Source organism: Dromiciops gliroides, chromosome 1, assembly GCF_019393635.1.
Source record: "Dromiciops gliroides isolate mDroGli1 chromosome 1, mDroGli1.pri, whole genome shotgun sequence".
NCBI lineage: Eukaryota > Metazoa > Chordata > Mammalia > Microbiotheria > Microbiotheriidae > Dromiciops > Dromiciops gliroides.
The window spans coordinates 552,237,146-552,245,118 of record NC_057861.1 but is presented as its reverse complement, the minus strand read 5'-3'; the positions used below and the strand labels follow the sequence as shown (position 1 = coordinate 552,245,118).

The window sequence follows — 7,973 nt, the reverse complement described above, 5'->3', positions numbered from 1 at the left end:
TCTGCAGAGATACATGTTACAAATGGTGTATATAATAACAGAAGGGAAAAAGAAAAACAACAAAACCAAACTGTTCATTTAAAGTCTTTGAAAGTCTTTTCTCAGATGATTCATGGGATGTCCTCCGGGTATAGTCATGGAATGGAAATCTTTTCAGGGGTTGATGTGTGGATGCTGGTAATTAGACAGTAAAATTTCCTCCAAAATTGAGCTTAACACAACTTTAAAATAGCTTTGTCAATAATCAAATCAAAAAATGAGAGTTCTTAAAAACATGTCTAAGGGAATTCAGAACTTTAGTTGTTACACATGAAACATATAATAAAACAAAAATTGAAACATTCTCTAAAACTTAATATTACTATAGTCCCCCCTTGTGGAGGGTAAATTGAGAAGACAATTGCTGCGATATTAATTTTAAAAATTAATTTGTATCTTTGTTTCATCACTTTTTGCATCATCTGCCTAATTATCCTCATGCCATTATGAGAAATTTAAAAATCTAATATAATTGGTAACAGATGTCAAGGCCAAATCCAACACTGTATTTATCATGACACCTGAGATAATTATGTTCCTTCCATAAAGGAACAGAGAAATGATGTGATATGAACATTCCCACACTTGAGCAATATATACTGCTCACGCAGTATTCCAGGCTTAAAATAGGTAGATGGGATATACATCCATGCTACTGAATATATTGGAGGAAACTGAGTCAGACTTAATCAGATGCATGGGATTGAGATGTCCATGGCATCAGGCATATAGCAGGGGGCATAGAAGCCAGGTGTAGAATGAGATGGGTGGGATGAAAACTTCCAGCCATCTGTACAATATTATAGGGAAAAATCAAACCAAGAGAAACCAACCTCAACGTTTGTCAAAAGCCATTCCCTCAGCCATACCTTGACTTCATGCATGTCTCCCTTCATGTGACAGTTCAATGTCTGCTCTTGCATGTATTCCTCTTGTGATCAGATGGCATCCTGGCCAAATGGCATCTGATAACTCAGAAGGAAGGGACTTAATGTCTTAAATGATAAGTTCCATAATCCAAGTCTCATATGGATTTAAAAATTGAGGATAATTTGATCGCAAAAAATGTGAATGTACCTTGCATAATATACAATAATATAATAATTTCAAATAATACCTTTTTTTTTTTACTAAGAATAGTTACTTTTGTGAAAAATTGGAACATATTTATATACAAGTTGAAACACAACACAATCTTAAAGGAAACTTTTACAAATGTTCCCCTCTTTTTTTTTGGAATATGTTTATCAAAAATAATACTTCTAGAATCAATTTACAGTTGCCATGGCAACCAATTTGCCAGGGAAATGCTTTATAGAGTTTGATCAAATAATCAGTTGAGAGACAAAAAAAAAACCCCAACAATTCAGAATATGGGAGCACAATACTCCCAGAATTAACATTGTATTATGAAATCAAAACCATCTTACATTGTTTCAAAATTAGATAGATGAATTAATAGAAGAAAATACACATGAAAGAATAAAAGATAATGAAATTCAAACTAGGGAAATCTAAATGAATATTAACTTAACATTAATAAGAGTATTACAAAATATAAACTTGATCACGTGACTATAAAAATCTTTGACAAATATTCTCTTTTTCAAACTAAGTATAAAAAACACAATCTCAAAAGCATGAAAATCTCTATGAAAATAAACCCATATCATTAATTTAAAAATGTAGATGTAATAGCATAGAAATTCTATGTAACCTCTGAACTGATACTATTACTCTGAGTGAATTTAGAACACTTTTGATTCCGATATCTAAAATCCCCAACACTCATATTAATATCTTGCTGCTTGCTTCTACATTTCTGTAAAATATGTCTTCTTGAAATATGATGGTGATTGTCATTTTTATTCAGCTTGTCTTCTTTAATCCCTCTATATTGTTTGTTGGTCCTTTCAGAATACAAATGCTTTATAAGGTTACTAATTAAAGACAAAGGCAGATTAACAAAATTATGAACAAAACAAGCATATCTGGAATTTAAAAGATTTTCTAAGGTTGATTTGGGAGAACCACAGGGGGTCGAGTCAGAATCACATCCTGGCTGGTGAAGGGCTGAGACTGACTGCTTCAGCCACTGAGTAGAAGCAGTAGATGCAGGTAGAGAAAGCTGCCCATGCTTAAGATCAGGTCTTAGATCAGGATTAGATCTCTGGACTTCCCTGGCAGGACGATCAAGGGGCGGGCTTGGCCATGGGAGGAGTAGGAGGTGGCACCAGAGTTGGGGCAGGAGGTGGGGTCCTGAGAGGAGGGGAGGAACCAGGGCAATTTGAATCTGTTTTGAACTCAGGCTTGGTTTCCCCTTCCCCCACTGCTAGGATTTTAAAGGTTTCTAGAGGCTGGGTTGTTAACTCCAGGCATGCAAAATTAGAGCAACAATTAGTGTAAGAATTTGGAAAAGCTACAAGAATCAGAGGTTTCTCTGAAAAGGCATAGTTGGGAGAGGGGAGTATATCTATATTCCCTTGGGTGAGCACCTTGCGCTCTCTTCTAACAACAAAAAAAAACCAGAAAATCGACAAAAACAAAGAATTAACATGATCTTATCCCCCATTTGTCTGGTCAAACAGACTAAAATCAGGAACAGGGTACTTAGGGAGTTTAAAAGATCCATTTGAAAATTTAAAGTGAAAACGTCAATACTTAGTAGTACTTTCCAATTTAAGGGGACAGGGTAGGGGAAATGTTATCATAAGATGGAGATTCAGCTTTTCTCTTCATGATCAGCCATCTGTAAGGGGCTAAAATTCAAGCTAGTCTGTCTAAAATATATAATGAGTAGTCACCATTAAATTATAAGCTTTAGCAAGAGTTAGACTTTTAAGCATTTTTAAGGAGAATAAGAATTTGGTAAAGACAGAAAGGACTAGATTCATCTATCTATTAAAGGGAGAGCGCATTTCTCGCTCCACTCTCAACCAGAGTCCTGACGAAAAAGAGAGAGCGAGAGTGCCACCTTGCCCCCTCTTCCTCCCACAAGGAAACATCACTTCCTGAAGCCAAAGAAAAGCCACATGTCTTGCCCTCAGGTGCCTTCTCCTCATGGCGCAGCTTTCCTACAGTAAGTCTCCAGCAGGTGGCGTCATTCCAATCATTACAGTCCTTTGTCCCTTGGTCTGTTGGGGGAGCTTGCTCAGCCTCTCTCCCAGGTGAAGGCCCTTGGAAATTTTAGAACCTTTAGCTACTTCCTTCTCTTTCATAGAATGGTGTGGGGGTTTTGAGACCATTTCTTGAGACTTTTTTACCATTAAGGGAATTCCCCAAACCTTTTCTACAATCTTTTTCTTCATTTGAAAATTGAGCCTTGAGAAATTGATGGAATTCCTCAATAGACACAGCTTCTCAAGGAGGCAATTTCTTTTTTGCCTTGCTGCTTCTCTCTCCTCACAATGCCCTTTGCCTCTGTGCTCCATCACCTGGAAGCTGCTTCCTGAACCAGGGAGCTAGGTCCTCCTCTTTTAGAAATGAAGCTGTACTCCTAGGCCCCATCTTGATTATGTATGGTTGAGGTCTCCTATCTATTAAAATACATCTGGGGGAGAATGTATTTTCTTCCCAGTCCCTTCCAGCCTGAGGTGCATCCCACAAATCCTTTCTGATATTCCAGGAACTCTTCTCTTCCTCTAAGATATTGAAAAGAACAGCTGAGGCCTCTCTGGGAAAACCAACTGCCTGCCCAGATTTGTTCGAGGATTCTTTCCCCTTCCCTAGTGTCAGGGCCCAGTTGGTGGCTACCTACAGTAGAGGATGAAATTCTATGTAAGGGATTTTTTTCATCCAACCATGTTAATACATTGAATGGGACATTCTAGTTTTTTCTTCATTTCTGGGTGTGAAACAGAAGGTCCTTGCAGGGCTCTGCTTGGTAAACACTTTTTCTTCAGTGGGTGAAGTTGCTTGGAGCTGGGATTGTTGTTGGAACTGGATTTGGGGTTGGTGCTTGACCTGGGTTTGGGGTATGCTCTTGAACCCTAGCAGAGGTATGTGCCCTGAGCTCCTTGAATTTATCACCAGTGGCCTCTGTTTGGGTCTCAAGGATCTGGAGCTCCCTCTGCTGTTGCTTGTTCTCTTCCCAAGCAGCCTGTTGCTTTTCTGACCCTGTCTTCTTCAAGATCAGGACAACAACTGACATATCCTCTGGAGTTGAAGTAGTCCCACTTCTGAAAGAAGTCCCACTCCCTTGGCAGGGAGGCATGCCTGTGAACAGACTTTGCTTAGTGGTCTCCTTCCCAGTTTTCACTGCCTCTGCCTTAGGCTCTTTTGCTCCTCTGCTTTTGTTCTTGGAGACAAGCCACTTGAAGCTCTTCATCTTGTCAGTGAAAAGTATTTTCAATGCTTTGCGTTGGAGTATTTGTTTTTTCCTTTGGGAACCATAAAACCCGGCCTGCAGGACCCGGAGAAGAGTGCCCACTAGGAGAAATCTGGCCCTGTGATGAATTGGGGACTTTTCCCTGTCCTTTGACCTGTATTCCATGATCTATTTGGAGTTTATGGAGGTTCCTTTTCCACTGGGCTACTTTTTCCTTTAAGAAACATAAAACTTGGCTTGAAGGTCCTGGAGATGGCCTCTCACTATCAGAGATCTGGCCCATTTGTGGACTGGGGTCCTTTCCTTTTCCTTTGTTGTTCCTCACAGGGTCTTTGGGGGTTTGAAGAGCTTCCCTTTACACTGGGGTGCTTGCTGGCTCTTTGTGAACCATAAAAATTTGCTTGAAGGACTCAGAAATGGCCATCTACTCTCTGAGGTCTGGCCCTTTGATGAACTGGAGTCTTTTCCCTGTCCTTTCTCCTTCATTCCTTGGTCTCTTTGGTGTTTAGGGAGATTCCCTTTGCACTGGGGAACTTTCTCCTCCTTTGGGAAGCATAAAACTTGGCTTGGAGGACTAAGAGATGGGAACCTACTAGCAGATGTCTGTTTCTTTAAGAAATGTCTTCCTCTCCTTGTCCTTTGTCCTTTGTCCCTTGGTCTGTTGGGGGAGCTTGTTCACCCTCTCTCCTAGGTGAAGGCCCTTTGAAATTTTTAGAATCTTTAGCTACTTCCTTCTCTTTCATAGAATGGTGTGGGCTTTTTGAGACCATTTCTTGAGACTTTTTTACCCTGAAGGTTTCTTTATTTGACAATTGAGCTTTGAGAAATTGATGGAATTCCTCAATAGACATGGCTTCTCGAGGAGGCAATTTCTTTTTTGCCTTGCTGCTTCTCTCTCCTCATTGTCCTGGACAAGGGACAATGCCCTTTGCCTCTGTGTTCCATCACCTGGAAGTTGCTTCCTGAACCTGGGAGCTAGGTCCTCGTCTTTTAGAAATGAAGCTGTACTCCTCAATGCCATCTTGCTCATGTCTGGTTGAGGTCTCCTATACATTAAAATACATCTCATGGAGAATGTCTTTTCTTCCCAGTCCCCTCCAGCCTGAGGTGCCTCCCACCATTCCTTTCCCATGTTCCAGGAACTCTTCCCTTCCTCTAAGATATGTAAAAGAACAGCTGAGACCTCTCTGGGAAAACTGCCTGCACAGATTTGTTGAGGGTTTCTTTCTCCTACCCAGTGTCAGTCCCCTGTCGGTGGCTGCCTACAGTAGAGGATGAAATTCTATGTAAGGGATTTTTTTCGTCCAACCATGTTAACACATTAAATGTGCCATTCTAGTTTTTTCTTCGTTTCTGGGTGTGAAGCAGAAGGTCCTCACAGGGCTCTGCTTGGTAAACACTTTTTCTTCAATGGGTGAAGTTGCCTGGAGCTGGGATTGTTGTTGGAACTGGATTTGGGGTTGGTGCTTGACCTGGGTTTGGGGTATGCTCTTGAACCCTAGCAGAGGTATGTGCCCTGAGCTCCTTGAATTTACCACCAGTGGCTTCTGTTTGGGTCTCGAGGAGCTGGAGCTCCCTCTGCTGTTGCTTGTTCTCTTCCCAAGCAGCCTGTTCCTTTTTCGACCCTGTCTTCTTCTTGAAGATCAGGCCAGCACCTGACATGTCCTCTGGAGTTGAAGTATACATCCTCTGGAGTTGAAGTAGTCCCACTTGTGAAAGAAGCCCCACTCCCTGGGCAGGGAGGCATGAGTGTGAAGAGACTTGACTTAGTGGTCTCCTTCCCAGCTTTCACTGCCTCTGCCTTATGCTCTTTTGGTCCTCTGCTTTTGTTCTTGGAGGCAAGCCACTTGCAGCTCTTCATCTTGTCAGTGAAAAGTATTTTCAATGCTTTGCGTTGGAGTATTTGTTTTTTCCTTTGGGAACCATACAACCTGGCCTGGAGGACCCAGAGATGGGCACCTAGTATAAGAATTCTGGCCCTGTGATGAATTGGGGTCTTTTCCATGTCCTTTGTCCTGTATTCCATGATCTATTTTGGGGTTTATGGAGGTTCCTTTTCCACTGGGCTACTTTTTCCTTTAAGAAACATAAAACTTTGCTTGTAGGATTCAGAAGCGGCCTCCCACTATCAGAAGTCTGGCCTTTTAATAGACTGGTACCTTTTCCTTTTCCTTTGTCTATTTGGGGTTTGCAGAGCTTCTCTTTGAACTGGGGTGCTTTCTGGTTCTTTGTGACCCATAAAACTTTGTTTGTAGGACTCAGAAATGGCCATCTACTCTCTGAGGTCTCACCCTTTGATGAACTGGAGTCCTTTCCCTGTCCTTTTTCCTTCATGCCTTGGTCTCTTTTGCATTTAGAGAAGTTCCCTTTGCACTGGGGAACTTTCAGCTCCTTTGGGAAGCAGAAAACTTGGCTAGGAGGACTCAGAGATGGGCACCTACTAGCAGATGTCTGAGAAATGTCTTCCTTTCCTTGTCCTTTGTCCTTTATTCTCTTGGGGGAGCTTGTTCACCCTCTCTCACAGGTGAAGGCCCTTGGGAACTTTTAAAATCTTCATCTACTTCATTGTCTTTCATATAATGATCTGGGTTTTTTGAGGCCATCCCTCGAGATTCCTTTACACATAAGGGAATTCCCCAAACCTTTTCTACAATTTTTTTTTTAGGTGAAAATTGAGCCTTGAGGAGGCTCACTCAGCTCAAGCGGCCTGCTGCTCGTTGCCACCCCCTCCTTGCTGCCGCCCGCTCCCCCCTCCCTGCGCCGCCGCCAAGATGCCCTTGTTTGTGGTGCAGACCAACGGCCGTGCTCTGGGGTGCCCGACTCCCTGCTGAGCGAGCTCACCGCGCAGCTGGCCAAGGCCACTGGCAAGCCCACCCAGTACATCGTTGTGCACACCTCCGCGGAAAAGCTGATGGCCTTCGGGGCTCCTCTGACCCGTTCGCCCTCCGCAGCCTGCACAGCATCGGCAAGATCGGCGGGCCCCAGAACAAGGCGTACAGCAAAGAGCTCTGCGAGCTGCTCACCAAGCACTTCAAAATTCCCGGGGACAGGATCTATATCAATTACTACGAAATGAACGCGGCCAACGTGGGCTGGAACGGCTCCATCTTTGCCTGAGCACCTGCCCCCCTCGACCGTGTACTCATGGCCCAGGCATGTGCCCTTTGCTGCCTAGTCACTCCCTGATTGTTGTGTAGTTGGAAATCAATAAAGAGATCGTAGATGTCTGGTTAAAAAAAAAAATCGAACCTTGAGAAATCGATGGAGTTACTCAATAGACATGGCTTCTTAAGGAGGAGATTTCTTTTTTGCCTTGCTTCTTCTCTCTCCTCATTTTCCTTGACAAGGGACAATGCCCTTTGCCTCTGTGTTCCCTCTCTTGGAAGTTGCTTCCTGAACCTGGGAGCTAGGTCGTCCTCTCCGGCCTCAGACACTTGACACTTACTAGCTGTGTGACCCTGGGCAAGTCACTTAACGCCCATTGCCCTGCAAAAAAAAAGAAGAAAAAAAAAAGAAATGAAGCTGTTGGGGCAGCTAGGTGGCGCAGTAGATAAATTATTGGCCCTGGATTCAGGAGGACCTGAGTTCAAATCCAGCCTCAGACACT

At 42.9% G+C, this 7,973-nt stretch overlaps 1 pseudogene; it reads left to right on the top strand.

Moving 5' to 3' along the window:
- The first annotated feature begins 7,137 nt into the window (after positions 1 to 7,137).
- On the top strand, positions 7,138 to 7,759 carry LOC122736123 (annotated as a pseudogene).
- The last annotated feature ends 214 nt before the right edge of the window (positions 7,760 to 7,973 follow it).